The sequence below is a fragment of the Pteropus vampyrus genome, unplaced genomic scaffold (assembly GCF_000151845.1).
Source record: "Pteropus vampyrus isolate Shadow unplaced genomic scaffold, Pvam_2.0 Scaffold92, whole genome shotgun sequence".
Lineage (NCBI taxonomy): Eukaryota > Metazoa > Chordata > Mammalia > Chiroptera > Pteropodidae > Pteropus > Pteropus vampyrus.
The window spans coordinates 4,873,150-4,900,024 of record NW_011888873.1 but is presented as its reverse complement, the minus strand read 5'-3'; positions in this window follow the sequence as shown (position 1 = coordinate 4,900,024).

Sequence of the window (26,875 nt, the reverse complement as noted above, 5' to 3'; positions counted from 1 at the left end):
CTGTGCTGTAGTTATGCCAACTTTCAATTTATCTTGCATATAATTTATTTCAGCTTCTCTTATTAATTAATGATCAGGAAACAATATCCCAATTTGTATGACATTAAAGATAATAACAAAGAGCCACACAGCATTTCTTATATCCTAGGTCTTGTTCTAAAATCTTTACATATATTAACTCACTTCAAACTTTTCCATATGCAGTACTATTAGGGGCCTCATTATAAAGACAATGAAACTGAGGCACAAAGGAATCAGAGCACTTGCCCAAGGTCTTGTGTGGTGGAAATAGAGCCCAGATTCAAATGCAGACATTGGGTCCAGAGTTCTACATGAAATATGAAATGGTCTTTAGATTGTGAAATATGAAATGGTCTTTAGATTTCAACACTGTGGACCACAGGTTAAGTTGGGCCACTAATTGAAGTAAAGAATACAGAAAGGGAGAAATATGGGCAATAAAAGAAAGAATATCTAAGAATATATGCACCTGTGTGCATATATTTATTCCACTAAAAAGAAGAGCAGTTGTGAAATTAAGCTTCATTATGGTGAACATTTGAAGATCTGTCTCATGATTTTGTATATTTGGGGTTTTTCACTATATCCAAAAAATGCTGAGGCCAGGAGCAGTGTCAAGCACTTAAAGACAAATATTTTATCAGCTGACTCATCCTTCCAATCCAAAATGCTGATTGGTACTACATTTTAGAACTGGTAGAAGCACATGTCAACCATATGTCAAAAGTTAGAATTTTAACCACATGTCAAGAATTGCCTTAGAATCCCACAGTTTGGAAGGGGCACAGTTGTGTGAATGTGCTAATTAGCAGTGATTCAGCTCTGAAGTCCGCTAACCTAAGGATAAATTATCAATATACCCAGGTGTTGTTGTTGTTGTTGTTGTTGTTTTTCCATAAATTGAGACTCAACTATCTAAATCATATTGACTTTTGTGAAAAACTTGATCTCAGGTTATTATTTGTGACATACTGTGACTTTGAAAATTGTACCAAACTGCTCCTGGAAATAAATATAACTAAAAGGCTTGGAAAATCTTTTAACTTTTAGTAATTGTAATCAGTGATACATTTCTAGAAGTGCATTTTTTCCTACAGGCTGTTTACAAAGAAATTGTACTGAAACAAACCCCTTCATTCTGATTTATTTTTCTCTTTTAATGTTATTGAAACAGAATCTATTTTCTGCTAGCAGAGGAAAGTCCAACATAAGACTTTTACAGATATAAAAGATGGCTTATTATCTTTCTTGCTTTCAGGCATTTAAAAAGTATATAAATATTGAAAATGTGCCCTTTTAGACATTGTTACTGAAAACTTAGTATTGGCAGCTATTTCATACACTCATCCTACATTTAACAAAATTCTTAAGTTTCAGATTTACAGGTAATCTTACAAGGCACAGGGAGAGAGGCTAGTATTTTTCCCAGTTTGCCTCGTCTTCACTGAGAAGCACAACAGGAAGGTGGTATGTCAGGGACATTACTAGTCACTGTAAATATACTAGAGGTTATTTGAAGTTTATTTAATTCAGATTTATCTAATCTAAAAGTGTCAACATTATCTAAAAAACAAATTATTATGAAAAACAGTCAATTTGACATTTCAGGCAATAACAAGCCAAGATTTCTTATAATCTCCTTGGTTTGTCCTCCATAGACATCAGTGCTTCTCATGACCTTGACGTTAGGTCAACTGTGGATACTACTATTTGTGTCAATGGTCATAAGAGCTGCTGTTTATTGAATATCTAATATGTGCCAGGCTCTGTATTATTCACTTCACAAATGGTACCTCAGTTAATCCTCTCAACGACCCTATGAAAAAAATAGCATCTCCGTTTTATTGAGGAAACTGAGGTCGAAAGAGGTAAAGAACTTGCTTAAGCGCACATAGTAAATGTCATCCCTGAATACAACTCTGGTCAATTTGACTTCAGAAGCCAAGTCTTAACCACTAAGCTATTTTGATAGAATTTCCTGGAAGCTATCAATGAGGCTTTGCATGTAGAGGCTTATTTCTATAGTGCCACTTAATATAATATTATCTGGAAAAATCTACCAATTTTTTCTTATAAAACAAAAAATAAAAGTAGACCTATTTTTATGCAATCAGTAAAAACAATGTTCACTAGATTGTTGATGCTTCCATTGAAGTAATTTGATAAATTAGCTAGTGAGCTTTCTTTTTCTTTTTCTTTCTTTCTTTCTTTCTTTCTTTCTTTCTCTTTCTTTCTTTCTTTCTTTCTTTCTTTCTTTCTTTCTTTCTTTCTTTCTTTCTTTCTTTCTTTTCTTTCTTTTCTCGCTTCCTTCCTTCCTTCCTTTCTTCTTCCTTCCTTCTTTCCTTCCTTTCTTATTTTCTCTTCTAAAGTGTATTACCTCTGTTTCAATATGAGGTAAGCTATTGTAGACAAGAGATTATCTGGAATAACACCCTAAACTAGGCAATGAATAAATATATATCATTATTAACCAAAGTTATTTGCTGACCGGCCACAAGGAGTGGGAGAATGTATTAATTTTCTAGAGCTGCCATTACAAATTACCACAAATTTGGTGGCTTAATACAACAGAAATGCCTTCTCTCACAATTCTGGAGGCCAGAAGTCAGAAATCAAGGTTTCAGTAAGGCCGCACTCCCTCTCAAGGTTATAGAAAAGAATCCTTCCTTGCCTCTTCCAGCTTCAGGTGGCTCCATGTGTCCCTTGGCTTCAATTTCTGCCTCTGTTTCAATTTCTGCCTCTGTTTCACAGGGCCATCTCTTTCTTCTTGCGTCTCCTCCTCTTCTTCATGTATTTTATAGGGACAATTGTCACTGCATTTAGGAGTTACTCTGATAATCCAGGATGATCTCATTTTGTGATCCTTTAATTACTACTGCAAAAACACTTTTTCCACATAAAGTCATATTCATGGATTTTGAGAATTAGAACTTAGACTTAACTTTATGGGGAATAGAGCTATAATTTACTCAATACAGTGGGAGATGAAATATGAAATGGTCTTTAGATTTCAACACTGTGGACCACAGGTTAAGTTGGGCCACTAATTGAAGTAAAGAATACAGAAAGGGAGAAATATGGGCAATAAAAGAAAGAAAGGAGGTAATATATTTTATGGGAGACCGATTGATAGCAAGATGCCAGTGTTTATGCCTGGGAATGGATTCAAAGTTTTAGTTTGATGCTCAAGAAAGAGGTCAGAACTGGAAATACTGGTTTTTGAAACACCTCAGCATACAAAGTGAAGTCATGAGAGTACTTCAGTTTGGCTAAGGAGAGAGTATAAGTAACCACAGTAGGATGAAAAAGTCAGAGAGAGAGAACACCATAGGGGTTGCTTTCACTGGATAAATAGACAGAGGAGGAACTATCAAGAAAGACTGAAAAGGAGCATTCAGTTTGTGGCTGTCAGAAATAATGTATTGTGTTAGGTGCACAATGGGTGCAAGAGTGGAACCCAGGAGTTCAATAGAGGAAAAGTGAATGTAGTAAGATGCCAAATATAAACTGCCTATTTCATAAAATTACCAGCAATCAGGTCTGTGTCTTGCTAATAGAATCACAGCAACATTTCACTTCTGTCTCCTTCATCCAGTGGTTATTCATTGAATGTTATTATGTCAGAAGAATGTACAGATTTCATACCTTTTCATTTATCTCTAGCTCTTTGTTTGGCTCCAAACATTTGGACAACAAGAATCTAGTATAATTTTACTATATAGCAAACTGACCAGTATGATAAATATCAGTGGTTGTCACTATTAGACCTGACCCATGGTCCCTGTAGACCAGAAGGTTCTGAGTGACTGATTTTCCTCTCTCTTTGTGCACATGAGGGTAGTTAGTGATTCTGTCTATTAGACTAAGCAAGTAAACAAGCTTGGCCCTTTGGGCCAGAAGGATGACAGTGCCAGTAGGTTCAAGTTGTTTCCTGTCATTGTGTCGGTTTTTTTTCTTTTCGATTCTCATTTAGTTTGGTTTTGATGAAAACGCAAACTTTGTATTTACAGCTTAAGAAAAGTACTCATCTATACAAACCTTGCCCTAAAGCGAGCATCGGCAGTGTTTCTCAAACTTCTTTCATTGTTGTCCCTTTTGGACTTTTGGATTTTTTTTCCTAATCACCACCCACACATTAGAATTTAATACCACTGTATATCTATGTGTATGCTGTGTTCTTTGGAAGAACAAAAACCATTATAATATAAGAGATTTTTGCAACCTCCCCTTCTGAAGCAATTTTTTTTGCCTGGGCAATATTATTCTGTTAAAAATGCATGGATTAGGGTCTTTGAATTAAAGTTCATTTTAGCATCTACTATAGTAAATGACCATGTAATACAGGAAAGTAGTTACTTTACTTCAAATTGGGATCACTTTACATCTGAGAGAGCATTTTTTACTTGCTTTCCTCTGCTGGAGATTTGGGCATATTATTAATAAAGCTAATGAAAATTTAATTTCATAGATACTTATTGCTGAAGTCAAAATTTTATCACTATTATTTATGATTTAATTTTAATCAAGTGCCACACTGTAGTAAGTACCTCCATAAGTCCATACCTTGACTCAATGAATTGCCCCTGAATGACCTATGTAAAAGTCATCCATTTGTACTTAATCATATAGAAAGGAAATTCAAAACTATTCCCACCTATTAGTATCGATCTTTACTTCTTAAGCTACAATAATGAAAATTCATTTTAAACGATATTCTCTGTACATCAATTAAACATATGTTCTGATTTTCTACCTCACAAACTTGCTTCTTCAGAAGTATTCTGTAAATAAAAATGATTTTTTGTGTGTGATTGCTCAAGCCAAAATCTTTGGCATTATCCTTGTAACCCCCAACTCAGTCTATACAGCTTGTTGATCAGCAAACTCTATCAACTCTGCTTTCATCATAAAACCAGAGTCCAACCACTTCTCAGTACTCTCAGCATAGCCAGAGTGACGATCGTCTCCCACTTCGATGATCGTGAAGTCCACCTAGTCATAACCCTCATTCCACCCTTTGCCCTCTGCAGCCTGTAGTCTGCTCTGACAGCAGCCAGAGATCTGTTAAAATAGAATTCATATCTTAACACTTCCATTTACTACCCACTCAAAACTCCCTTCTCATTCGGTGTAAAAGCCAAGTCCTTAGGCTTTTGAGGCCCATGGAGATGTGACCTCTATTGCATCTCCAACTTCCTTTCTTTTGCTCACTCTGCTCTAGCTGCTCTGACCTCTTAGCTATCTCTTGAATAGTCTAAAACATCCCCACCTCAGGGCCTTTGCATTTTCATTTCTTTCACCCAGAATGCTCCTTCCTCATGTTCTCATGGTTTTCATCCTCACTTTCTTCTATCACAGTTCAAATATCTGCTGATGAGTGAGGTTTTTCTCTAGCTGCCACCTTTATATAGCCAAAATGAAAACAAACTCCTGTAGGGGCTTCTTATCACTTTTATTCTGCTTGATTTTTCTTTCACCATTTGAACCAATAGCATCCTAAATATTTATAAAAGATAAGTCTATCTCCACCCACTGTAAATTTTACCTTCACGTTCATGGCTATATGTCTAATATCTGGCAAACAATCGATGTTCAAAAATATTTCTTGAGTGCAATGCTTCATTTAAATTTTCTCATGTATTACCTATTTATATATTTTAATAATTAAATTAGCTCGTGCATTATCTATTTAATTGATATCAATTAAATCCTGTTTTTAATGAACTTCAAAACCATTCTGTTATCTTGTCCCCAATGCCTATTCCTCCTGCAGTCCTTTTTGTTCAAAGGCAAAGAGCTGTTCCCCAGGAGCTTGTTTGCTAGAAGCCATTGAGGGGTCAGAGCATGTATGAGTGAGGAAAACAGACTAGGTCCCTGCCTTATAGTTTAGTCTTTTGTTTGCTTCTGTCCCACACATTTTCTTAAGATTTTTAGTTAGTTGGGCAAACTTCAAAGTGTGTACATTCAGTTATCTAATATAGACTAATGTCCCTGGATAAATGCAAATATTTCTCTTTTTAGATAGATATTGCCGAGCAAATGTATTGAATTGTCACATAATTATTAAAAACTATTTTATAATAATAAACTTACATTTTACTTGGTGGAATAGATTATATTATGGAATAAGTATGCATATGTGTAATTGGAGTCAAAATCTTTTAAATCACTGTTAGGTAAAATAAACTCAAAACAAAAGTCACTAAGTCGTAAAAACTCAAATAAGAATAATAGTTTACCCTTTTCCACCATTAATTTCTGATACCTAAATACAGAGAATTATTGCCTGAGCCTTGGCTTTCAGCACTATGGTTTATTGACAAAACAAACTGCTAATTCTTCACTTCTTTATTAGGTATAGAACATGACTGTGAATGTACAGGCGGCACTTTAGTTTTTGTGTTCACTACTATGATTACAGGAATTATAATTAAAACTCCATATTAAGAGAATTTTTATTTCAAGTCAACTATTTCTACATAATTATCTGTGAAATTATTAGCCAGTAGGTCATACATTGAATACACAGAATAGTAATATAAGAATAATGTCAGATGGCATTCCATCTTTAAATATTCTACCACAACCCACTGTGTGTGATCCATGTCTCTATGCCTTGAGTCTTACTGTGAAAGTGATTCAAATTCCCAATGACACATACAATTGTTAGTTTTATTTGTGCAGAGCAAACATGGAACATGATAGTATACCTTGTAGTATTTTGAGAGTTCATTACTGCTCGATACTGGATTTATCTAACTGTTAAAGAATGTTTTTCACTTCAGAATTAAATCTGCCATCCCATAAAATATGTTGATTGTGATGCTTATTTTCCTCTTATTAGAATCATATTTTTGGTCCCTTATTTTACTCCTAAAACAAAATAAAGAGGCAAAGATCAAGTAATTAGAAGTATGTCTGAACACGTTATCTTCTATAAAAATCTGAAAAAAGAGGTTTTTAGATAAAAATTAATTTTAAAAAGATTCAGTTGAGAGAAATGTCCTACCAGGAATTCAACAAATACATTCACTCTCTGTAAACTTAAATATGCTAAAGTACAACCATGAGATGATATAAACATTTACATAGAAATTACTGCATTGATTTGGAAAACCCCAAGCAAGAATATATAAAAATTAATTAGATCTGCACTAAATTTTTTCTATTGTTTTACATGCACATCTTATTTTGCCTAAATCCAGGTAATTTAATATAGTAAATGTAGTGTTTTAATGTTAGAGTCTGGAGGCTAAGAAACCTGATTTTTTTCTATAAAGATTCTTTTCATGTTGACAGCGAAATGCAACCTCACACTAAAGAAATGAAGAGCCTATTGCTATAATTAATGTAATTAATTTTGAAAGCATTAAAGATTTAAAATGACTCATAATAAAAATCATAAGACAGGCATTTCATTTTCTCACAGTTTGTTCTATATTTCTGTTTGTACCTCTATGTTGAATTTAGAAATGTTAGATTGACTTCTTAATTACCTCTCCAATGACCACCGATGTGACTGACCTTTCCAGCATCATTAATTACCTAATCTAATATCTTGCAGGTGCATATTATTAAAAACAGATCCAAAAACGTCATATAATAATGATTAAATTTTAAAAAATACAGAGTCAGGATTTGGAGCCCCAGCAGAAACTATCTGGTCAGTTTCAGATGAAGGTTAAAGGACTTAATTCACTCCTCTTTTGGTCTTATCTAAACTTGCACAAAAGAACATTTGTGGGGACATATCTGAGGCCAAACTCTTTTATCCCCTTGTATTGCTTGAAAAGTGACTCTAACTTCTAGAATCATTTTTAATATAGTGATGATACCAGATCATGGGCCCCCTACATAGTGGTCACAAGCTTGGCAGTATCACTTTTCATCAGTGAGGAGGTCCAGCTGAGTATCAGACACAGCTTTTCAGAAACTAATACCCCTGGGTTCCTCAGTATAGATGACTCTACAACTCTCCATGGTTTTCAGCTGAAGTCTGTCTCAGAGCCCTCAACCCCAGCTGAGGTGCCCTCAGTGTCTAATTATTCAAGATGCCATCTGTTAATATCCTCTAATGCAGCTCTAAAGAGGCATTTGTTGGACTAGCCATCTTTAAAGGCCTTTTTCATACTAAAGTAGGAGGAAATAGATGAAGAAGTGCTCAAGATTTACAAAAACATTCTGAATTCGAATTTCTATAATGTTAAATATCAGAAATAGTAGCTCACCTAAGACTAGAAAGTGGGAGAGGGTTAGCTGGAAAATCAACACTTAGGGGTTTAAATCAGAGATGTCTTTCAATTAAATGAATAATTGGTACAGATCTATATTGGTCCATCAATGGCATAGGGGACTATATGGTAAAACAGACATGTTTTACATGTGCATGGCATCGTCACCCTACCACTTACTAGGGATCCTGACTTGACCTGTGATTTAATCACCTTCTGTGGCCTCAGGAATTGCTTGTTTGTTTTTTTAGAATTTAGGAATCTGAATCAGGTGAAATATTTAGTTCAACTTGTTGTGATCCCATAATCTTGTTTCCTAGATTCGGATCCTATAATCTTATCAGGGTGATCAAGTAAAGAATTACAGCCTAGTTAGGGAGCAAAATTAAGACAATAGTCAAGAGCTAAACTGGATGGCAAATATATGTAGAACAATAAAAATAGCAATGTTAATTGACATAAAATTAGAGGAGATGTCAGAAACAGGGGAACTTTGAGCTGAAAAAGGAGGCATATATTCTAGCCAGGATAATGACCGCAGAAAAGGTTTTGGAAGCATGTTTGAGAACTCTGAGGAAATAAACTAGATTAAAAATGGAATTAAAAAAAAAAAAAGAAGTTTAAAAATGATGACATAACTAAGGAGAGAAGTTTCTCAAACAAAAGAGTAACAAATGAAAGCAATATTTAAGAAATAGTAGTCTCACAGTGGTGAACGATTTATTCATTCAACAAATCTTTATTGAGTGCAAATGATATGTCGAGCAATCTGCTGGGCACTGAAAATTCAGATGTGAGCAAGTTGACACCCATGTTCCAACATCTGGAAGGTCCAGGGCCTAGCAGTGGTAAGATTCAGATGTAATAAACACCATAATGTAGGGTGAAACCTACCCCGGTGTGGGAGATTGGGTCAGAGAAGACTTCCAAGACATAATGATCTTTGTTTTGAAACTGGAAATTTGGAGTTAATCAGGAAAGGTAGGTGATAGGGGTAGGATGGTGTGTGTTTGGGATGAAGAGTGTTCCAGATAGAAGGACCAGCTATTGCTAAAGTTCCAAAGAGAAAAGGAGATGAGGCAGGAAAATAAAATCAGATGTTATTTTAATTATCCGAGCATGAGCTAATAATAGTCTAGGGCAAATTGGTAGCAATACAAAGAGAAAGTAAAATACAAATCTGAGAGGTATTTTATTATAATAGTAAGTTATAAATACACATTCAGAGAGCTCCAGTATTAAAATGTAAGCGGATACAGGTAAATCATTCTCCATGATTTTGTTATCCAAATATGCCAAAGGAAAACATGCAAAGTTGCTTTCCTTCTGCCTTTATTCAAATATACACATCATGATGAATTGAAGATTATAAAATATTTACTTGCCATTTTAGAGATATAAGAAATCTTTATAATTTAGACCATTTAATGAGCAGAATTTTAGGAATATAATATCCATAGTATTTTGTCACCTTATATCTTAGATCATCTTGGTATGCCATTTACCAGACTTAAGAAGTTTAATTTAGTTGTCTGTATCTTTTATTTCTTAGGCAATTGTTTGAAATAAACTATTTCACTTTTGTCATATTTCGTGTCTCTGAGAAGAGAGAAACATTTCTCATATAATAGATAAATGGGATGTTTAAAATCTTAGGTTGAATATATTGAGCAAATTATCCTTCATTTTATAGATGCTTTTGTTTTCAATGTATCTATCAGATGACTACTGTCTAAATCTGGAAAGAGTTTAACACAATTTTTTTTTTTAAGTTTGTTTATGGTCTTTTACTTCAGTGAGTTCAAAAACAAAGAAGTTAATTTTAAAAGCTCTTTTATTGAGTTAACAGTGAATTAAAAAACCAATGAAATTAATTTTAGAGTCATTTAATTTAGTTCAGAAAAGAGTGAGACTCTTTCATTAACTTAATTATTTTGGAATTCACTGTTTTAAAGTCCAATAAATGTTATGTATTTTATTTCCAATTAACTTCATTGTGCCGAGTCATGTTTGTTTTGTCTGTGTGACTAAACTTTCCCTCTCATTTTGTGCATCAGCTGACCCATTCACAAATGGGCTGGTCTCAGTATAAATACATTAGCTATTTGTACATTGCATCTTGAATTGCAGCTTTTTGTTGATTATTAATTTTCAGAGTTGACTTATTCTCCTGCATCAGAAGTGCAGCAGGTTAGCACTTCTAACTGCCTATTGCCAACAACATAAACTGTTGTATGGTAACGATCTGTGACATCCTACCTATCTCATTTGCTAATATATTGACATTCGTTTAAAATAAAATTTAGTGAACTGGGTTGTACAAAGGAGGTAATCTGTCAGTAATTCTTTAATTTTTTCATCATATTTTAATAAATGAAAATAATTTTTTCATCATATTTTAGCTGTATATATATATATACAGCTAACAGCATTTTACCTTTATATATATATATATATATATACACACACACACACACGCACACACACACACACACACACATACACTCCAAAGGGGAATTTTTACTTTTGGAGAAAATTTATACTGGGTTAAATGAAAATAAGTGCCTCAAAATGTATAAATCTTAAAATTTACATTTCCCCGTCTCTGTTTCTTAATCCATTATACTAAGGTGAAGAAACAAAATCCTTCATATATTATGTCCAGTGATAAAAGTGGTCTGTTAGATGACATTTACGCGGAGATAAGATAAACCTCAAAAACCTCATATTATTATTATTGGTCATGTTCTGTGTTGTGTTGTTTTGGGTGAGCAATCTTCTGAAAACTCTTAACATCTTTTATCTGCTGGTTTTACTTATGGATAAAATTAAAAAGAAATAAAATTTTAAAAAGTCTTATCTCCCTAGTTGAGGCTGAAAATGGAACTGCCAGACAGGAAGACTGGTTAGGGCAGCACCCATGTTAAATTTCTCCACTAATTGGCTGACATTCAGAGCTTGAGGATCAGCAGCTGTTGAAGCAAATTTAGTCTGGATATAAGGCAGATTTTTTATTTATTTCAATTAATTACCACACACATCAAAATCTCTTCTAAACAAATTCTCAGATGAATACCTATAAAGGAAGAAAGAGTGCTTAGGTGTGCATAGACTTGTACTGACTCTTTCACAGCTTTCTATATACTATCAGCTCATTTTTATTCATATAGAAACTTGCTTGACCTTTTGTAGAATTATGAAAATAACGTAACTATACATCAAAAACAATTTTGATATGATTGCAAGGAGAAATTGCTAATGGTAGAATATACATGTTTTAAAGCATATGAAGTATCTGGGTAATTGTATGTATTTAGAATATGTGTTTCTGCATGTGGAAATAATGCTAGCATAAAACAATGGAAAATTGTCTTTACTACATGCTTATAATGGCAATAAAGTATACAACATGCATATTGCAATATCTGTGCACTTTACTAAAAGTTTTTTATCTGGAAGTAATGTAATTCTGTATGATGCAGTGCTCTAATTAGAAAGTGCTTTATTAGACAGAAAAGTAAATAGGCCACCCCGACCTACATACTGTAATTGGTTACTATAGAATGCAGAATGTGTATAACATATGCCTAAAATGTATATGCTTATTAATTTTACTATATTTTATTCATATAGATGATTTGAAGGTAGTCATTTATTATTTGACAAACAATTGCTTTAAAAGAATAGGAGAGGAAACGGTTTATGCAATTACAGATCATTTGTATATAGTTTAGCTTTAAGAAAAAATGAGTACATTGTAATTGCAATTAGGTCATTATTTATTGTTGCAATTCCTAAATCAGAATACTTGTCATGTTTTAGTTTAGTCCACCCTTGTAGATTAAATATTTATGAAATAACTTTTTATTATGAAGATGTAGAGAAAATGAATTCATTAATATATGTAAATGAAACACATATGCCAAATATATGTGTTGCCACTTATATTAGGCAAAGGGAAATAGAACACTCAAACATTTACCGATATGATCCAGCAAATTTTTGCTCTTTGTTTGAATTCCAGAAAAAGTAAAGTTACTGCAATGAGAGAGCAAATTAGAAAATTGGTAAATAACTCCTCCAAATTTCTCCCTCCGTATAACTTTTGACATAAACTCATAAAAGTATTTAAAAATTTTTCACATAATTATGCAGCATTTTTGACATACAAAAAAAAATAAAGTGCAATAATATATATATACCCACCACTTAGCCTAAAACAACTTTGGCATGATTCAGTCCTCATTTGAACCCTTTCAAGTCACTTCCTGTATATTCCACCACTGGATTGAATTAGGTATTATAAAAGTACATGTTTTAAATGACTACATTTAGTTTTCTTTGAAAACTATCAACTAGTTAATTACATAAATTAAATGGGTAAGAGCAACCTAGGTATTTTCAAATACACTGAAGTTGAACTATCTTAGTTACAAAATGTTTTGCTTATATACCTACAACTCAGCAATCTAACAAAACTAAATCTCTGGCAATTATTTTATTTATTAATGTGTTTGTTTATTTAAAGGAGTTAAGGAGAGAGGGGAGCAACATCTCAGGGGTTGCCTGAATTACCTGGAAATGTGCTTTTAGTTCCCTCCCCTTTAGTCTTCATGGTGGGGCGGCGGGGAGGGTACGTGGAGGAGAGTGAGGGGGCTTGCAAGTGTATTTCTTTGAAACAATGTTTAGCTAATGACTCGAGGACTACTCAGAACTATTGAAGAGCACCTCAAAAACAGATGCTAAATGGACTTTTGTCGGGTTCTCCTAGTAGACCCATCCATCGGCAGCACACCAAGTTGAAATAAATTGAATTGAAATCGGCAAAGGAGCGTGCTGTTTATGGATAGAATCAAATCAACTTCCCCTTCCTGTCGGAATTCAGAGACAGTATTTCATAGGAGAGTGAGTACTTCTGGAGGCTCAGTGCATTTCCCAAGCCCGAAGGAGTATGTAAGAATGTGATGATTCAGATGAGTCAGGTTATACCTCTTTAAAAATGCTATTATATCAATACAATACAGTTATTGTTTTAGTTGATTAATCTTCATCATGATCTTATAATTTGTATTGCCTATATCGATAATTTGTATTATATTAAACAAAGCTATTAACAGAAATGTTTTTACTGGGGGAGGCGGTGAGGAAACATGAGCATCTGGCAACCACACCTTGATTCATTTTAGCCCCTAGAGTCATGGTATGGTGCATTAATTTCTCAGTTTGTAATTTACCAGCTGCATTTAACAGAACCAATTTTCATTACATCTGTTCTATGGTTCAAAGAGCTCTTTTAGTTTCTAAAGGGGGCCAGCTTCACACAGATTCTGTGAGAGGCTAATACACTATTTCTTGAAGTATTAGATAGCCAGGGATAATTCCTAGTTTTATAGCAAACAAATTATTTTTACAGAGGCAAGTTTTACATTCATGACTTACCACTGGTAGATTTCAAATTAAAAGTATAGCATGCCCTTTACCCAGGAATTACATATTGATTTTCATGTCATTTTTCTTCATAATACCCACTGATCGCCTGTCTTTGCAATTGGTGGTAGATTTATTGTTTACTAGTTAAAGGAAACATAATTATGCTTAAGTAAATCTCTTTGTAAATTGCAGGTAGTTACAGGATGAATATTTCTTAGGCGAATGTGGAATTTATAAATGGCTCTAAAATTTATTATAGTAAGCATTATATATGGATAAGAGAGGGTCATAGCTCTCCATAGCGTGTAGTGGGAGCATTTTTAACAGTAGAAATGGTTTTGCTTGAGTAACTTTACATTCTTGGTGTGTAATTTTAATCTCCATAAAAATATGTCGCTGTTGTGTAATACCAAATGTAGGATTCCAGTTGAAAGCAACTTTCAATGCAAAGGGTTTTCTCATGGGCAGAAGAGAAATTTGAAATGTTCTACAATGCTTTGAAGTTCTAAAGCTTCAGCTGGGAGAATTATAAAGCATTAAACCTGAAAAGTTTCCACCTGATGGTCATGAAATAGCATGCCTATATGAAAACTGACTCTTCGTTACTTCCTCAGGCAATTTTTTTTTTCCTTTTCAAGTTTCAAAACTATCATGCATCATGTATATTGAGAAGATCATCTTAGACTTTATCTTTTTGAAATCATTAAAGTGCATAATTGTATTTATATATAAAGATTCAATGACATAATAATCTATTTGTACTTAGAGCTCCACCAAACCAGAAGTGAAGTTTGTATTCAAATTAGAGGTGACTTTGTATTTTGTAATCCAATTCAAATTATCATTTTGTTTTTGCTTAAGAATAGAAAAAAAAACAGTTTACTACTAATTATATTCCAAATTTATAGCTATATTTTTACCTTACAGATTACCTAACAGTTTTACCTGCATCTCACTCAAGTCTCGCCACAAGGTGAGTGACCTGGCACAGGTCACAGAGGGAGAAGATGACAAAAATCAAACTTAAGCCTTGTGACTCCAAATACTAAATATTGTATAGTCCTCTATTATCACTATCTTATTGTTAGATCTAATTTCAGGTTTTTATTTCTGGCATTGGAAAACAGGTGAGGAGATAAGGCTAACTTTCAAACAGAATGAATAATTTGGCATTATAGACTATTTTCCTTCCATTCAGCTGAAAATATAATTACACAAATAATATCGTTAAATTTCATTTACTAAGCACCCAAAAATATCCAGCAAGCATCGATAGCTGTATAAAATATAATAAAAACAAGGCCTCTTCTCCCCAGGAAACCAGATAAAAATAATAAATCAGGCATTAGGTATTATTGCAGTGATATATTTATCTGGCTTCCAGTAGTCACAAATGTGTCTTGAGATCAAAAATTCTTTGTTCATTCATAGAAGAACATTTATTGCATTCTTATAGTCACCAAGTGACTCATTTACTTGAGTAAAATAAGTAAGTAGAACCCAGTGTCTGCCACTGACCTCAAGTCTAATTAGGGAGAGGTATCATCTCATATATGCTACAAGGTTTAATGAACAAATTCAAACAAACACTTGAGATGATTCAACTTCTGTGAAATGGCTATAATTTCAGGGTTTACATACTTAACAATAAATCAATTTTAAAAATGTATATCAAATACCTATTATGAATAAGTCTTATTGCTGAATGGGAGAAAATAAAACAATTTATAATAAGGTTCTTGTTCTTAAAGAGATTACCCCTACTTAAAGAGTGAAAAAAGCAAACATGTGACTTAACAAACATCATAGCATGATGGCACCTTTCTATGAAAGTTCCAATATGACCATTCATCTTTTTTTGATATTTCGGAATTTTACTACAAGACCCTAAGTACACAATAGCAACTGTTCATAAAATTTTATCCTACATAGAGTTTCTTTTTTTATTTTTTTAGGCGAGGCAAATCTTGGTTGACCTCACAGATTGCAAGGACCTTATCAGCTTACAATCCCTTATTTATTTATCTATCTATCTATCTATTTATTTATTTACTTACTTATTTATTGGTTTGTTTATTTTGCACCTACAGCATCTGGTCTTCCTAGGTGCTCTCCCATCCAAGTACTAACCAAGCTCGACCCTGCTTAGCTTCTGAGATCAGATGGGATTGGGCTGGTTCAGAGTAGCATGGCCATAGACTATCCTACATAGAGTTTACAATGAGATCTTTTAGAATTAGATATGTCATTATGCTAACATGCATGCTTCTCAAATTCTAGAATTTTTGAAATTAGAATTTATCTTACAAATGATGGCATCTTAGTATTATATCATAGTTTAGTTATTTTTATCATTCCCAGTGATATATAAAATAATGGTGAATCTTACAATCAATAATAATTTAGATGTGATGAAATAAAGTGTGTAATAGAAAATATGGTCCAGGTAACCTAAATGTGCTATCAATTTCCAGTTTTAATAAACTTTTAAGAATTCCACATATAATATTAAAATACTTATCACTAAGAATCAACGTTCTTCTCACTCTGCTAACCACTTTATAGATGCCATTAATATTCGGAAAATTTTTACAAAAACAAGTCTTGTTGCTTTATACATGAGTAAACTGAGGGCGGAGAGCTTAAGTGCCCAAGGTTATAGTGGCATCAGAATTCAAACTTCTATATAATATATCCAACTTACTCATTTTTTTCCTATTTAAAACAAAATGTGTTCAACAATCAACCATAATCAGGTGGTTAATTTAATAATTATTTTATTTAACTCCTTAAAATTTAGGATTCTTTGGAAATCACTTAGATGATACAGGTCTCAGAAAAGGTTTTTTAAGTAAGTGTGAAACAATACCTTCTATTCTTTTTTCTAACTGAATTTCCTCTGGTAGTCAGGAGCAATCAAAATTATTCTACTGATTTCTGAACTCATAAACTTCAGTTATAGTAGAGCACAAAGGCCCTTAGAAATCATCTACTCCACCACCATTAAACAGCTGACGCTCAAAGTGCTTCCGTCAAGGTGGACAGTCAGTTACAGGGAAGACTGGAACCACGGCCGATTGCTGGGTATATGTGTGCTATTCCATTTCACTCTTGCCTTGATCTCTCTCTGGATGGGTTATCTAAACTTCACAAAAGAGGTCTTCAACTAGTACTTGTCATCAGTGATGAAAACCATGTTGTTTCTCTTTGTCACAGACAATTACATTTATAACTACATACTGATCCTGCATTTCTTTCATCTTTTACTTTTTCTCCTTAGTTTCTGCAAACTAACAAAGCTGACCAAATGTTCATCCTAAAAATAACAGCAGGGAACAATAAATGTCTTTTGATCCTACTTCTTCATCTTTCATTGCCTCAACCGTGGCTGTACCAGTCACTATGCTCAGTCTCGCTTCCTGTCCGGGAGGTTTGAACAGACACTGAGGTATTTCCTACATGTAAGGCACTTAGCCCTAAGACCCTTATAGAAACCTAATCCTAAAATGTCTCCCCAACATTAATTTTCCTATAAATCTTCATTTAAAAAGGAAAAGTGTTTAGAGCAGCTTTTTGCTATACCAAAATTACCTCCCCTAATTTATTTATTTATTTTTTTTGTATGGTAGTCCTAATTCTTGTTATACAAAACCCAAAGATGCAGGGCACAAAGACTATGACAATATCTCAAATTGTACTTGACAGTTTGTTGACATGCTTTGAGTACTTCACCCTTCACTGAAAAGTCAGAAGAATTATAAGGTCATTAGCACTAACGTTTCAACAGAAACTGAAAGGAATGCCCACCAGTGCAAAGAGTACCCTGAGGACATATATGCTATTGCCTTTTTAGGCATAGACAGAAGCTGTCTGAGGAATCAGGAAAACAAAATAAATCACAGAGAATGGGAAGGTGTGGACCTTTACTTGGATAGGCAAATGGAGAGAAAGGCTAAAGACCAAGCGAGGAGTGTGGGACTCCCTGTTCTCAATGCACTGACCAATATTTCAGTGCGCTTTTTTCTTTTCTTTTTCCTAATTTGCTCTAGGCTTGTCTGGTTTCTTTGAGCATCAGACTTGTGATTCTTTACTAATTTGCTTTGCTAAAGTAAAGCTATCTATATGATCGAAGCCAGAGCAGGAGGCCAGATGCTAGCATACTGCTTGCACCTGTCTCCAGCCAGCCCTGCACATTTGTCTGTGAGGAAGACATGGAAATGTATGTGCACACACACGGACTCTGGCCATATGCTTAAATCCACACAAAGCTCTATGAAACATTTCTTCTCTTTGTAATAAGCCTCCTCAACATTTGCTGAAGGACAAAAGAACACAGCTATCGAGCTCTCTTACCTCTACCTTAAAAATATGTGTTTATTGTCCACAATATTTCAAGTAATTATTGTGAGGGCACACTTCTAGTCACTGGAAAACAATGCTGCTCTGCAAATCTCTTTGCCACCTAAAAACTACAAAGCAACAAAAATAACTTTTTCCGCCGAGTCTCTAGATAATTTGATGTGCCTCCTAAACATAAACAATCGAGTTAATTCATCTTGTTCCTCTTCAGGTTAGAAGGCAACAGAGAACATGGCTACAAAGTAATTGTGTGAATGCTATCATAGATAAGTTCTACTTTTGCATTTTCAGCACTAAGCTCGCAGCAGCCTGAGATCATTCTCCAGTCTGAGCAAGATCAATGACAAGGTGGCAGGGTAGACTCTGCTTGGCTTTAGACTGCTAACTTTATTCAGAATGAACTGGGGTCCATATTGTCAGCTTTCTAAATTGTCACCTTTGGAGGCTGAAAATGCAGTTTCTTCTCCCAAATAAAAGAAAAAAAATCCAATCCTCTGAGCCTTTTTTCTAATCTCTTGTCTTTTTTCATTACACGGAATCAAAAGAAGAAAGGAAGCCTTGGCTGTTTCTAAACATTCTGGCAAACAGCAGGACACTCATGGGTTGAATTGTTTGCAGAATTTTTTTTTTTTTTTTTTGCAGGGGGAGGATGATTTTATATAGTAAGTTAATGATCCCATTTACATTTCTTCGAGGTAACAATACATCTTATAATGGGGGCGACATTTATGGTAGAGCCTGGAAGAGTCAAAATTCAACCTTTATAATCATAAGGTAATGCCACAGTAATTTCTACATTGATTAACGAAAGAAAGATCCTCCTAAGCTATACTTCTGTGGTAAATTTAAACAATATATAATAACACAAAAGAAGCAAAGCCTTCAGACTGGTATTCAGACTTGATAATTCCCTTTGTCTTATTTTAAGTCTCAAGAACACAAACTAAGATAATGGAGGTTTTCAACTGATTTTGAAATGTAAAAGCATTATGAAAGGAACGAATGGAAAGGCATAATAAGCAACAAACTATAGGAGTCTGGAACAGAAAGAAAAAGTATCAGTTTTATCATTAGTTGAGTAAAAGATGTAATTGTTCCAGGAAACAATGGAATCCTTAGGACCACTCTTTTAAAAGTTAATTGTGTTGTCTTGCTTAAAGGACTCTTTTTCTTCTTAAAAGTTTGTAGCCCTCAATGTTAATATTCATTCCCAAGACAGGATCAAAATTCTGCATCCCACTATCTTAACAGTACTTATATTTTTATGGTTTCTAATGTCTAATATTCAATTATATTAATAAGTATATAAAAATTGATGAGCTTAAATGTGTATGCTAGAATAATGGAGAAAAAAATATTTTAGAAGATTCTGGGCATGACTCACAAGAGAATGTTTTCCCTGACATCAGTATAATACAGTATATTTACCTTGCAATAGGAGATATTTTAATTAATTCAACTTTCTTCAATTACATCTATTATATATACTGTACTATGTCAGGCACTGTATAAGATTCAAAGGAATTATAAAATATGGCTCCTGTTCCAAAGTAACTGGCAGACTGGTCGTAAAAGAAAAAATAAAATAGATAAGAAACATTTAATAGCAACACAGTAAATCTTTGATTACTTATGAAGTAGTATAAAAAATTTAAAACAGAAGACAGAAGATAGAGGCTGCTAGTTCCAGCTCTTTTACTAATTCCGTATGTAATGTAAATTCTTTTGGCCTCAATAAAATGAAGAAATTGGACTTAAGTGATTCTAAGTGTCTTTCCAGCAATGACACAAAAAAAAAAGAAGAAGAAAAACAAAATCTAAATATTTGCATAAAGAGAAGAAAGAGGATATTCAAGAAAATAAATTAAATTGGGCTGGGAGGCTAGGGAGGACTTCATGGGAGAAGTGAGATAATTTGGCCTCTTGGAAGAGTAGGGTTTATATCGATGCTTCCTTTTTCACTGAGCATATGCCCTCACAGCCAGCAAAGTGACTGTTACATGTCTTGATAGTTGAAGGTGTTCTTAAAAGCTTGAGATGGAAATAAATCAAAGGGCATGTATAAGAATTTAAAATGTCACATGGAGGCAGTCTGATGGATGACCTATAGGAAAATGCCAGAGAAGAAATGCATCTATACTACTAAAGCTCATTAATATTATTGTAAAATATACGTGTGAGTTTATTTCCTTAAGCTTATTATTATTTTATTTTAATATTTTGGGTTTTTTTTCATCATAAGTTCCCCAATGATATTTCAACAATACTTCTAACCAAGGGGTCCCCAACCCTCCGGTACCAGTCCGTGGCCTGTTAGGAACCAGGCTGCCTAGCAGGATGTGGGTGGTGAGCGAGCAAGCAAAGCTTCATCTGTATTCGCAGCCACTCCCCTGTACTAGCATCAATGCCTTAGCTTCACCTCGGATCATCAGGCATTAGATTCTCATAGGAGCACCAGTCGCTGGGGCCAAAAAAAGTTGGAGACCGCTGTTCTAACCAACAAAACAATGTAAGATAAACTGCCCACCAAAATATTTGAAGAGTTATTTATAATAGTGGCCAAGTATATCTAAGGCTATATGTCCTTGCAGTAATTTGCTAACAAAAGAATAGCTTAAATATTCACAAAGCTTGACAAAAACAGAAGCCACCAACCACTGACTGCTTCCAGGAGGTTTCATAATTTCTTGGGCAAATCGTTCGTCACAATTGGAGTACTTATTGGCTTTATGTCATTCTTACTATTCCCCTTAAAAGTCAACCACTTCTCTGTCCAGAGAGTTCTTCCGAGGAGAGCTGCCATCAGTGAGAGTCTAGCATGTCCTGAGAACTGGTCCTCGTCCTAAAACTACACTTTCCTATTTTCTTTCCTCCTTTCACCTTTATAGTGCCGTTGCCAAATGTCGTCAAGGCTTCTTGAGAAATGTGTTGCCTGAAAGAATATTAGATTAAACTAACATGCTTGGAAAATCCAATGTATAAGAATAAGTGTAAGCCCATATACATATATTTAAAAATATAAATAACCATTTCTGTCTTATCAAGAATATTCTATCTAAAATCTGAGGACTATCAATAGATCTGATAACTCAATTGAGTCCTCATTTCCTTCCAGGTACAATGCATTATGCTTTGCAAAAATGACAGTATTTCAAGTATGGAGATATTCTTTAATACAGTTCTTTCTGATTCAGCCTGAGGATTTTCATATTTTAATTATTATTTTATTAAATATTATTTTTTATCAATTATTAATGACTGAAAAAAAACTAGAAGAAACATTGATCAACTTGAACATTTTCTCTGTCATTTAAAATATTAAATAGTGAATGAAAGATTATTGTTCTGGGTTTTACCTCAATGTATTTAATGAGTACAGCTGAATACTTGATAAAAACATAAACCAAAATTTTAACAATGTTTTAGGTGCTTTATGTTCTATAGTAACCATCTTTCTGAATTTTCATTCTCAATACTACACATTAAATACATCTATTCACTCTTCATCATCTGGTGAACTTAATGTTATTTGTTTTAGAATATTGTATTTTAATTTAATTTTTATAAAGTGGCAAATATCTTTATAAAATTATTCTGCTATACGATATCAAAATGTTCAAAACTTGTCTACAGCTTTATCATTCTATTTTTCTAAAGAAGTAATTCTTAATATTTATTGAAAAAATAGCCAAATATTAAGAATATAGATGTCTGACTAGTTAAATTAAAAATAACTAAATATTTTTAAAAGGACTCTCACTTGCATTTTATAGAAGAGGGGAAATTTTTTAAAATGAGAAATTACAATGATAAATGTAGTAAAATTACCTTCTCATTTTTAATAAGAGAGAATCTAATATTGCATTTTTTCTTTTTCCATTTAGGACATGGAATTTGCTAAAAAACTTTAAAAACTAATTTTCTAACATTCCATAAGACACTACAGCTGGTTTGTAAATAACCAATAGATATCTTGCAGTTCTTCTTTTTGACAATGCGACTTATATGAGGAATCAATAGATAGAAAGTATCTTGTTTATGGCCAACTCACATGTGTTTTGTAAAATTAAAAATATATGCCTTGAAATTAACAATTTTTTTCTTTGTCACTGAAAACTTAGAAAGATATAAACATATCTTAAGGATAAATAGTCCATTTTTTTCATCATTATAGAAGTTAAATGTTGTAAGTTTAAGGCAATAATCTGCCTAAAGAAAACATTAATCAAAGAAGGATAGCACAAATGCCTAACATATTTTCTTGATTGAAAATAACAATACAGTGGGAAATATACTGAACCATATGTAGCTTGTATATTTCAACATCTTGCAAAATCAGCTACTCTTTGCATGCACAAGTGTGCTAAAGCTGATTTTACAAAATATGCAGCAATGTTTGTCCAGGTACCTGATTCAGCATCTAGCCCACATTTTTATTATGAAAAATGAAGATTAATTGGTGAGGATGTTGACCTTCCTTCTAAAGAATTACACTTATTAAATTTAGCATCTTTGGGTCGGCAACTGAATATCGTAAGACTTAAATGTTGGTATTTTAAAGCTAAAGAGTAGTTAGAAAAGGTAACAACATGTACATAAATGTAACAAAAAAAACATGAATCATTTAGTAAAATTTTTACTACTTTCTGGAGCTACTGTTCACTTCTCTATTTTCAGCTACGAATTGCAAAATAATTTTGGCCAGCTATAGTGTTTGTTTTGAAAGTTATTTGATCTTACTCATTTCTCTACACTGATGGAAACCAGATACGTAAAAATATTTGGAAAGCAGATAAAATTATTCTATTAACAAACTATTGTATTCAAATCCAAGGATGTGCGCTGGGCAATGAAGAGATGACAGAGATTAATTAGGTATGAATCTTATTCTCAAGGAAATATTGGTCCTAAGGATTAAAGTACATATATTCAAATTACTATTGTTTCTGCAAATAACTTGCTTTGTCATTTTAGTCAGAACAATTCTGTGGTCATCAATTTCTCTACATATGATATTTCGTTAATTTCTTTAAATATTCTAAGTATCCTTTTAGTTTGCAGATTTCATTATTCTGTGATTTATCTAAAAAATGCAAACATATAGAATATCTTTAGACTTTTTTTTAAAAAAAGACAGTTGCACTAAGTTTTTCTGGGCCTTTGTGAGGTTTTTAACTTTGAATTTTAACAATTTTCAAATATACAGAAAAATAAAGGGTATAAGGTAATGAATACCATATAATTCATAAATTAGATTTAATACCTATTGTATTTTTTTTCTGAAATATTTAATGTAGATTACAGACATCATGACATTTCTTTCCTAAACACTTCATTATGTAATGACATCACTAATCCATTATCATACCCATTTTACCTCACAAAATTAACAAGAATTCCTTAATATCAGCTGACGTTCTGCCCATGTTCATGACTTCCTAATTGTCCCTAAACATCTCTTAGGGAAGTATCCAATCAGTGCCCATGCACTGCATTCTGGTGTTATATAGCTCTTTCAGTCTAGAATGGCCCTTCCGCTTTGTGTTCTTGTCATTCTTGCTTGTTTGTTTATTCAAGACATTGACATGTTCAAGATATTGGATCCATTATTGTCCTGAAGAATTTTCCACATTCTGGATTTGTTTTATGGTTTCTTGTCAATGTCTTTTACTTCTCTAGTCCTTTCTATTCTGTAAACTTGAAGTTAGGATTATGGGTTTAATTAGATACAATTTAGACATTTTGAATACTTCATGGGTAGGGCTAAATACTTCCTATGGCCTCACACAGGCTGTTTCACTGAGTTAAAATGGAGATAACTTGTATTTTTCATTGTAAATCTCCCTTCGTACGTGTTCTTGTGATTATCATTTACTTTTCTTTTTTTAAGTTGGCATCTATGCTGATTGGTAGTTCTCTAAAGAGTCTGGGTAAATGTGTTACCTCAGCAATCTTATTATAACATTGAAGTAATATGGGCATAATCAGCACCTTTACTGTCTGATAACGTCTTCTTTTAAGGGGCAGAATGATGAAGATAATAGGATAATCTTGTCATATCAAATAACTCTTCTCCTTAGAGTAGGAATCTTTATTTTACTTTATTTCCTAAGGGATGTTGTCCTCAGGCCATTCTCATCATACTGCTTTACAGAAACAATGTTTTTGAATGTTTGCTAAAAAATAATATTTAATCAAATTTTTTAAATCTATAAGGAAATACAGTTTTATAATTAGTCTGGAGTATAGTTTTAATATTGATGCTCATAGGCTTTTACAAATAACTACCTAACTCGGGGTTATTACAGCTCAAATTAAAGATATATTTGAGTCTCTCAATAGGTATATATTAAAATATGATGTTATTATTATGGCTTCAATGATATGTGATTGAAAATTGTATTCCCATCTATTTGAAATAAGACCGTTTGATTTCATAGTCATCATTAGTGTGTAGAGTCATAGAAATATGAAGGCAATTTTGTTGTGTGGAGTTACCATCTGTGCTAAATTTCCACCTCCTCTTTACATAATTGTCACAGACATTTTTAGTGCTTTGTCCCATCTCTTTAATCTGTCAGTGTGTCCTACAAAGTTTTGCAGCATTCCCAGAATTTCCCCCACATGATTAAGCTGTCAACATCCATTGTGCTGGCTGATTTAACAGAGCCCATTTATTAGCAAGCATCACTTCCCTGTATCATTTCCCTACTTCCTTACCAGTGTTCCCATCACTTCCCTAACAAACTATTTGGATTTGAATTCTTGTCTCAAGGTTTGCTTCTGGGAAAATCCAATCTAAGACAGACATCTTTATTTCCAGCATACTGGACAGTTTGCACAAATTTGAAAGAATAAGATCTCTTTTATCTCTACACTTGTTTATGTGCAAGTGAAACTGCAAGAAACAGCATCCTTTCCTCTCTCTTCATTCTCTGGCTAGCAGATTCATTTTCAAGATTTAGCCTTATCTCTAATATATTCTATATATCATGCAAAAAATGAAAAAAAATCCATAAAACTTGCTATTTAAAAAAAAAAACTTTTTTTATTCTTAATGTATTTAATTTGTTTCTCTAGTGCTCCATTATTCCAAAATCCCACTCTTTGGAAGCAACCATTTTCGACTTCTGGTGGATCTTTGAGATTTGCCTCAATACCTTTTAATCATATGATTATATTGTTTTGTCTAGATTATTAGATCTTTCAGCATTGTCTGTTTCCCCAAATAAAAAGGATGATTTGCTTCCTTTCACTGGCACAAAACTGCACACATACATAAATATTTCCGCCCCCTAATTTTCTGAATATATTTGTATGATATTCTTGGTTAAATAAATTCTCTTTGTTTACACCGAACAGACTATATAAACACTACTGACAGCAGAGCTCTCTTACAATTATTTTTATTTCCCTACAAATTTTGTTTTCCTTGGAAATTAATAATTATCTTAAGTTTAAAAAGTCTTGGTTAACTTAATTAAAATCTGCTCTGTGAAAGAAACTATCAAGATAATGGAAAGACAAGACATGGACTGAGAAAATATTTACAAAACATATATTTGATAAAGACTGGTATTCAAAATATACCAATAAAATATCTTGTCAAGAAAGAAAAATCCAATTTAAAAGTGTGTAAAGTATCAGGAGAGACACTTCACCTAAGACAGAAAGATGACAAATAAGCATATGAAAAGATGTTGAACATCATACATCATTATGTAATTACAAGTTAAAACAATAAATTACCACTACTCGCCTATTAGAAAGGCCAGAATCTAGATCAGTGACAACACAGAATGCTGACAAGAATGTGGAGCAGCAGGAACTCTCAGTCATTGCTGGTGGGAATGCAAAATGGTACAGTCACTTTGGAAGATAATTTGTCAGTTAGTTACAAAAGTAAACATACTCTTACCATGTGAAAATGTGGTTAATTCTTTATTTACATATCCTTAGTTCAACCTCAAACTTGTTTTTCACTAGTTAAATATCTCATTACACTCAAATATTTAGTTGTACTGTCAATTTCTTCTTCTTGAAGAAATTCATTTCTTCACATTCTTAGACTTGATTAATAGTTTAGGTGAGTATATAATCTAGGTTATAAATGTTTTTTTCTCCTCAAAATTTTCAAGACCTTATTCCTCTCTCTAGAAGTTTGCATTATGTTCTTCTTTTGCTCCTGATATTCTGAAAAATTGGAAATGTATAATGAAGAGTATGATGGTCACGAGTCTGTTTGTATCCTTTGTACTGAGCACTCATAAGGTACTTTCAACCTGTAAAATAACATCCTTTGATGTGGAGAAAGGTTCTTGAACTTATTCTCTGAAAATATCCTTCTCTCAATCTCTTCAATTCACCCTCTATGGAATTCTTATTAATTAGATGGTAGACCTCCTAGATACATCCTTTAATTTTTTTTTTTTACTTCATTTTACATCTCTTGTCTTTTTAACTTTCTTGTTACATTTTGTCTCTCTGTCTCTGTCTCTCTCTGTCTCTCTCTGTCTCTCTCTGTCTCTTTCTGTCTCTCTCTGTCTCTCTCTGTCTCTCTCTCTCTCTCCTCTCTCCTCCTCTCCTCCCTGCTCCTTTCCTATTTCCTAATTCTCATTTCAGGTAAGCATCTACAGCTGTGGAGCCTGGGCTTGTTTTACATGTGAGCATATCATTAATCAGATTGTCAAAACTGATGTGCACAATGGACTCTAACAGTCCAGTGATCAACTGCTCGGCCCCTGAAATTACTTGTTTCCTGCTGCTCTCTGGAATACCACTTCTTAAGAACAGATTCTACATTTATATTCTTATGAAAATTTGGATTATGACAT